This window comes from Etheostoma spectabile, chromosome 18 (genome assembly GCF_008692095.1).
Source record: "Etheostoma spectabile isolate EspeVRDwgs_2016 chromosome 18, UIUC_Espe_1.0, whole genome shotgun sequence".
In the NCBI taxonomy this organism is placed as follows: Eukaryota; Metazoa; Chordata; class Actinopteri; order Perciformes; family Percidae; genus Etheostoma; species Etheostoma spectabile.
Window position 1 is genome coordinate 25,788,534 of NC_045750.1, and position 7,550 is coordinate 25,796,083.

General features: G+C 40.6%; 1 protein-coding gene across 1 annotated transcript in view; it reads left to right on the forward strand.

Moving 5' to 3' along the window:
- lrfn2b (leucine rich repeat and fibronectin type III domain containing 2b) overlaps positions 1 to 7,550 on the forward strand; it is a gene marked incomplete in the record, with an annotated part of 159,989 nt that overhangs the window by 87,704 nt on the left and 64,735 nt on the right. Inside the window, 1 exon segment of the mRNA XM_032543231.1 lies at positions 3,742 to 3,851.

The following is a 7,550-nucleotide window of genomic DNA, read 5'->3' on the forward strand; positions in this document are numbered from 1 at the left end:
TTTTCAATGGCAATACTGTATCGATACACAGGCGCCCAGTATGGATCTTTTATTATATATTACATATGTGGTGGTCAGTTTGTCTCATTTTGCATCAATAAGATTGAAGTGATGTGAACAATGAGAGAAATGTTTCTTTTTAGATAAACACATGTTGACAAAGTTTCCTTTTGAGGACGTCATTTGAAATGGGGAAAGATTTGTTGGAAATAAGTTGCAATACAATACATTGCAGAATATGGCAATATGTTTAAAAAAGCAATAATATCGTATTGTGGCATAAGTATCGCAATGATATTGTATCGGGATGCGTCAGGTGATTCCCACCCCTACCTTTCACGTCTATCTACTGTCACTTTCATTAAGGGAAAAGCACCCCCCCCCCCCCCCAAAAAAAAAAAAAAGAAATCCTGCTTGATGTGTGTTATTTTTGCATCAGTGGTGGGGAAATGGATTTGCGCTGTAACTAAGCGTTACTTGCTATAGTAGTAGTACTTATGATGATACATCTGAGTGCAGACTGCCATGTTCCCACTGCTGATGCTATGACTGTTTGAAATGATCCAATACTGTATGATTTTATGTAATATAGCGAGGAGTTTAACAACTGTTGGAATGGAATGCGAACGCGAAGTCGGAGATGCAACGTCATCTTTGATTTCTTCCAGTAACTGTAATATTGCAAGGCTGCTTGGACTTGAATGAACTGAAAAAGTGGGATCCTTGTGGTAAAAATCCTTTCAGCTCGTCTCCTTGGCCTGCCTTCGTCTTGTTAGGATTACTGCTGCCACTTCACCGGGAGGCATATGCAAGGAAACACGCATGCGGCTGGTTTACACCTGCTTTTAACCCTCATGTTGTCCTCGGGTCAAATTTACAAGTTTTCCTATATCAATGTTCTTTTTAATTCCCCAAAATAACATGATTGATTCCACCCAACGTATTTTGCCAAGTACAAATCTCTACTTTCATTAGTTATGGGGCGTCTCACTCAATTTTATAGCATTGTAAAACAAATGGAAGTGTTTTTGAAATAGTATTGAGTAAAAGTTGACATATTCCAGTCTGTGATTATCCATCAACATCCATTCCTTTCATTTTAGTCTAAATAATTCCTAATTTCTGCTTTTCTAACTCAAAATATAGGTATAATTCCCTATAAATGAGGTAAATTGACCATAAATTCCCAAAATAACTGTAAAACTAAAGTTGAAAACGTCAAAAAAAGTGACAAACATTGAAACAAGGCGTCAAAAGTGTTGAAAAAAGAGACAAAAACACAAGAAAAAGTTAAAAACATCGATAAAAAGCGCCGACGAAAGTGCTGATTTTGACGGGAAGACGACACAAGGGTTAAGAGGTGGAGAATCTTCGGAAATGTACTGGCTTGAATTTCAGGAATCTTGATAGAATGGTGTATCATGGCCCAAGTAAAAACCCAATAAAGGTTGCAGCGGTTTCGAATCACAGGGCAGATAATGTAATTATTAATTTTCACTATGTGTGATTGGCCATTTTTGCTGCATTCGTGGCGTCGGAATAATTGGAGAAATTGGTTTCCACCTGGGAAACTACATTATAGCCTTGGCTATAACCTTGGCCGAGGTCTGCGTTTCTAGTTGTTTTAGGAATGACATAAATCAAATCTGATGTCTTCTGACATATCGTATCTTCTGGTGACAGATGCTTGATAGGAAGCAATCAGTTGTTGATGAAATCAGAAACAGAACCATACAGATAAGGTAATGGTGCTCCTGTGTCATTACAGTAAGTAAGTGGCAACAGAGCTGCTCTGAAGAATTACCTGACAACTTATTATTATCAAATATAGAACATACAGGGATGAAAAGCAGCTACATGAGTGTAATAATCTGCCAAGAATAATTCCTCCTGATCAATAGAATTTAATTCAATTCAAAAATTTTATAATATCAATTCATAACAACAGTTATCTCAAGACACTTTAAAGATAGAGCAGGTCTAGACTGCTCTATAATTTACAGATAGAGCAGGTCTAGACCGCTCTATAATTACACAGATAGAGTCAGGTACTTAGACCGCTCTAGAATTTACAGATAGACAAGTCTAGACCGCTCTATAATTTACAGATAGAGCAGTTCTAGACCTCTATAATTTACAGATAGAGCAGGTCTAGACCGCTCTAAAATTCAGACTATAAGCAGGTCTAGACCACTCTCTAATGTACAGATAGAGCATCTTAGACCAACCTCTAAATTTCAGATAGAGCAGGTCTAGACCTCTCTATAATTTACAGATGAGCAGGTCTAGACACTCTATAATTTACAGATAGAGCAGGTCTAGACCACTTATAATTTACCGATAGAGCAGGTCTAGACCACTCTATAATTTACACATAGAGCAGGTTAGACCGTTCTCTTATTTACAGATAGAGCAGGTCTAGACCTCTCTATAATTTACAGATAGAGCAGTCTAGACCTCTCTATAATTTACAATGAGCGTCTAACCTCTCATTTACGATAGAGCAGGTCTAGACCTCTCTATAATTTACAGATAGAGCAGTTCTAGACCACTCTATAATTTACACATAGAGCAGGTCTAGACCGCTCTATATTTTACGATAGAGCAGGTCTAGACCACTCTATAATTTACATTAGTAGACAGTCTAGAACACTCTATAATTTACCATAGAGCAGGTCTGACGCTCTATAATTTACAGTGAGCAGGTCTAGACCGCTCTATAATTTACAGATAGAGCAGGTCTAGACCACTCTATAATTTACAGATAGAGCAGTCTAGACACTCTATAATTTACACATAGATCAGTCTAGACCGCTCTATATTTACAGATACGCAGGTCTATACCTCTCTATAATTTACAGATAGAGCAGGTCTAGACCCCTCTATAATTTACAAGGACCCAACAGTTCTAGTAGTTCCCTCCAAAGCAAGCAACAGTGCGACCGTGGCGAGGAAAAACTCCTTATAGGAAGAAACCTGGGACAGACCCAGGCTCTTGGTAGGCGGAGTCTGACGGGTTGGGGTTGAAATGAAGAGTGAAAATAACAGTCACAATAAAAGATAATTTACAGTGACTAAAAATAGTAGTTGATGGCATATCAGGACGTTGCAGGATATTACCAAGAACCATACTTGATCCCACCAGCTGCTAGAGCAAAGGTTCCAAGCTATCACCCTGCAGTCTGAAGAATTCAGACATAGCTAGAGTCTCTGATCAAGGCATATGTTTTAAAATTTGTACTTACATACCTTGTCATTTCATTTTGTGGCTGAAGGCTCTGCAGTGGAAAAATCTATTCCAAAAGCAGAAGTTTGTGGAATGCTTTGAAATGGTATGCAACCACGGTTTTAATATGGTCTGGCTAGTCCAGTCTGCCAGACCAGTGCATAGCTGTGCATAGCTTAACTGTAAGTAGACGCCGCGTACAAGCTCTAGCCGCCATGTCAAGGACGAGTGTCAAACAGCATGTTGAAGCTTTTGGCGCTTTGGCCACTCTGTCGGGACAGCGTTCCATGTTCAATCGTGTGTTTCTCTGGAATCAGCCAGCGCGTAGGACGTTTATCTGCTTGGTTGCTGGTCGTTTGCAGTGGAAAGTTGACCTAGTTTTAACTTTAAAAACTCTCAACACACCCAAAACACAACTTCGACAGATTTGCCGCTTCTTGCAGCTGAGAGAAGCCGTCTTCCATTGAAAATAACGTGTGTAAATGACGGCGTGTACTCTTTCTGTCTTCCCACAGGAGCTTGTGACGATGAAGATGTGTTCGGAGCCCCAGGCACTGCAGAGGTGTGAAAATGGAGTCCTGACCTCAGGTGGTTCTTCCACCTCGTAATCCTTACCCTATTCACTGTGAGTATTTCATCCAGTCGCAGACATCTATGTCTCTGACTATGAAGACCACATGAAGTCAGAAAGGAATTCACAAAATGTCAGAGCTGAAGATGTAGAGATTACCTGTGAGGATTTTAAAATGAGCGCTGGCAGATAAGGATTACGCTTCTGGATCTAAAAGGTTGTGTTATTGAAAAGATTTTCAAAAAAGTGCCTTTAACCCTTGTGTTGTCTTCCCGTCAACCATGAAAAAAAACGCTTTTGTTGTCCCTATCTCAATGTCACTTTTTCCAACACTGTAATTGCTTTTTCTGATGTTTTTTTTCCCGCTTTTTCCCAATGTTTTTGTCAATTTTTCAATGTTTTGGGTGCTTTTTTTTTTACATTTTTCACGCTTTTGTTGGGTGTGGGAGGGAGGGTGTTAACATTGTTTTTGGCATCGTTTTTTTGTTGCAGCTTTTTTAATGTTTTGTCGTGTTATTAGGTTTTTTTTTTTTTACATTTTCTGCACTTTATTGACATCCCATATTTACTGATTTTTGAACTTTGAAATTGGGTCACATTTGACCCGAGGACAACATGACCATGTGTCCATTAAACCAGCTCAAAATATTGATGCACAAGTCTTAATGTAGGGGAGGTTTGCAGAACATCTCAGCCATAGATAATATCTCAGTCAGACCAATATTGGACGATTCTGCAAAACCCTGAATAACATTTTTTAAGGCTTGTTTTATATACTGTAGGAGGTTTTATATAAGGTTTAAGGAAAGCCCATGGTTATGGTAAAGAAAGAGCCAACATGAATTGTGGAATTGTGACACAAACTCACGTCCCAGACTTACTACACGGCCATCCACCACCATGACCTCCACCCCCCTTACCCCTCTGTTACCTACATAGCACACTACGTCCTCCATTCAATTCAATTCACTTATATGTATTGTATCAAATCCTAACAAGAGTTATCCCAAGACTCTCTTTCTAAGACACTCTACAATCCACAAAGACCAAACAATTGATGTTATTCCCCCAAGAGCATTTAGTGCAACTGTGGTGAGGGAAAAACCCCTCTTAGGAAGAAACCTGGGACAGACCCAGGCTCTTGCTAAGTGGTGTCTGATGGGGCCGGGTGGGGGTGTGATGAACAATGGTAATTATAGTCACAATAAAGATAATGGAACTATGACTATGAGTAGTAGTTGTGGTAGTCCATGGCGTGGCAGGGCACTGCAGGGCGTCGCAGTGCTAAATGTAAACTGTGGGCTGCAGAATTGTCCAGGTTTCCACGGATCCAGGGATGGTTATCTTCCCGTTTTGGCACCAAGGCCTTCTCCTATATTCATACAAGCGCATATATTCATCATCATTCATTTATTTAGTGCCTCCTTGAAGTTTTCATAGCAAAAAACAACTTTTAGCATTTTGCTAGTGGTGTGGTGTCCCACTCCTTGTGTGACAACTGTTGCTGGAATGCAGTTTAACTTCACTTAACGTGCACACTGTGTCCACATCCCAATCTTCGCAATGAGATCCAGCTGAGAGCCTGCTAGCAGGCCAAGGGCTGGGAGGATACAGCAGGATTTCATTCATTTCATTCTAACCCCAACCGGCCCGTCAGACACCGCCTACCAAGAGTCTGGGTCTGACCGAGGTTCGCGAATCCAGGAAGTTTTTCCGCGCCACGGTCGCTATGTGCTGCTCTGGAGGAAAGGCAATACTATGAACCTGTTGAGGTCTGGTAAATATGGAAGTGCGGTATATACTGTATAAGGGTATTGAGAAACTCTTGTTATGAATTGATACTATAAATAAAATTGAATTGAATTGAATTGAATTGATTTGGCCAAGAAAAGCTGAATATTTATAGAACTTTATAGGCTATTTTAGCGTGGTAACTTGAATTCAGAGCAGTCTGCCCATAGGGGGTAATCACCAGATGCCTCTTGATACGATATCATCACCACACCTATGGCACGATATTATTGCGATTTTAAACCTATTGCAATATTCTGCGATATATTGCAATTATGTAACCTTTTTTCCAATTTCTAAGTTTTCCCAATTTCAAACGACGTCCCCAAAAGGAAACTTATCAACATCGGTTTATCTAAAAAGAAACATTTCTCTGTTCATATCAAGTCAATGTTATTTCTGCAAACAGGGACAAACTAACCAACACATGTGTAAAATATAATAAAAGATCCATACTGGGCGCCTGTGTATCGATACAGTATTGCCATTGAAAATATCGAGATACTATGCTTTATTGATATCCCCCCCCCCCCCACTCCTATCTGTTTGTGATGCCTTTTTCCTCATCACTCAGTGGTAATACAACAGCAGCGTACTGATTTTGCTAGGTCGTTGAGTCGTTGTTTCAGCATCAGCGGTATGAAATGTGTGCGAGGACGCTGTTCCTGACAGCTTCATCTGGATCACTGACAGAACAAAGAACTCTCCCACCCACTACCCTCTGCACTCCAGTCACATCTTTTGTTCTGTATCGTCAACCCCCGGTCTCCTAAACACCTGTTGGTCTAGGTGTGCAAAGTTTGGCTTTTCTAATCTTAAAATGTAATGAATAACCACGGAGACTGAATAAATGTAGTTTCTGTTTAGTTTCATTTTTAGGGTTACTAATTTACGTGTGCTCTTTCTCTCTCTCTCTCTCTCTCTCTCTCTCTGTCTGTCTAATCCCATACTACAGCTTTAGTCCTGTATACAAGGTCAACCTTCAGGATAGAAATGACCAACTTAAACGTTATAAACTAAACTGCTTGCAGGGTTGTGCAGCGTATAATGAAGCACCCAACTCATCCAGTGAGGTTGGGTGGTGGGGCATGACAGAGCAGGGGGCTGGTATAAAAATCAAGAGTACTGCTTGTCTTAATTTAGCTTTTATATTTGAAATTTACGCTGGCTTCCCAGGAAGAGAGTGTGTAATATGGCTGCTTGGGAGCACATCACCAGGGATTAGTTTTTATTTAAGATCGATATTTAAACAGTGGGCAGACCACAGCGCACGCCTCTCTCTTTGGAAATCAACTTTTCAAGGTTATTTTCTCAGGAAATTTGCCCACCGACTCCAAAATGTCAGCTCTGAGTTGCGTAGTCGGGCTGACATGTTGGGGACAGCACACAACAACACAGGATTGTCCCATTACAACGGCAGTGTGTACAGAGGAAAACCATCTTAGAACACTGGAACTTGTCGGATTCAGCTATTTGCTGTGCAGTATGGAACATCTTATTGAGGATGTCTTTCTTTCCAGCACAGATGATTCTCTATTAGATGACAAAGAAACTGCTTCCTGTAATTTTTTTTTGTGCGGCCCAGGCTTTAGGTTTGAGGACGTGTACGTCAGGACAACACAACAGTAGAAATGTCACAAACTTTTGACCACTTAGAGCTTTGTAGGTCAGGAGAAGGGGTCTGTGCAGCCGGTTAAATATCCTGCTCTGCCCAGCCTACATGACAACTCACGTCAATGCCCAATGTATTTCAGAATTAAGGACAAATTAGGTCTTTGTCCAATAGGTATTACATCCACATTGGAAAGTTACGCCTAGGGATGGCCAAATGAAGCTTTGTGAACCAATGTCTTTATTTTCTGGGCCCACTAGATGGCGCCCTTGGTTTTAAGAGCTAGGTGTTGCAACTCAGTGGATTCTCAGCCCTTTCTTGAACAGAGAGCGCCATCTAGTGGCTCAGAA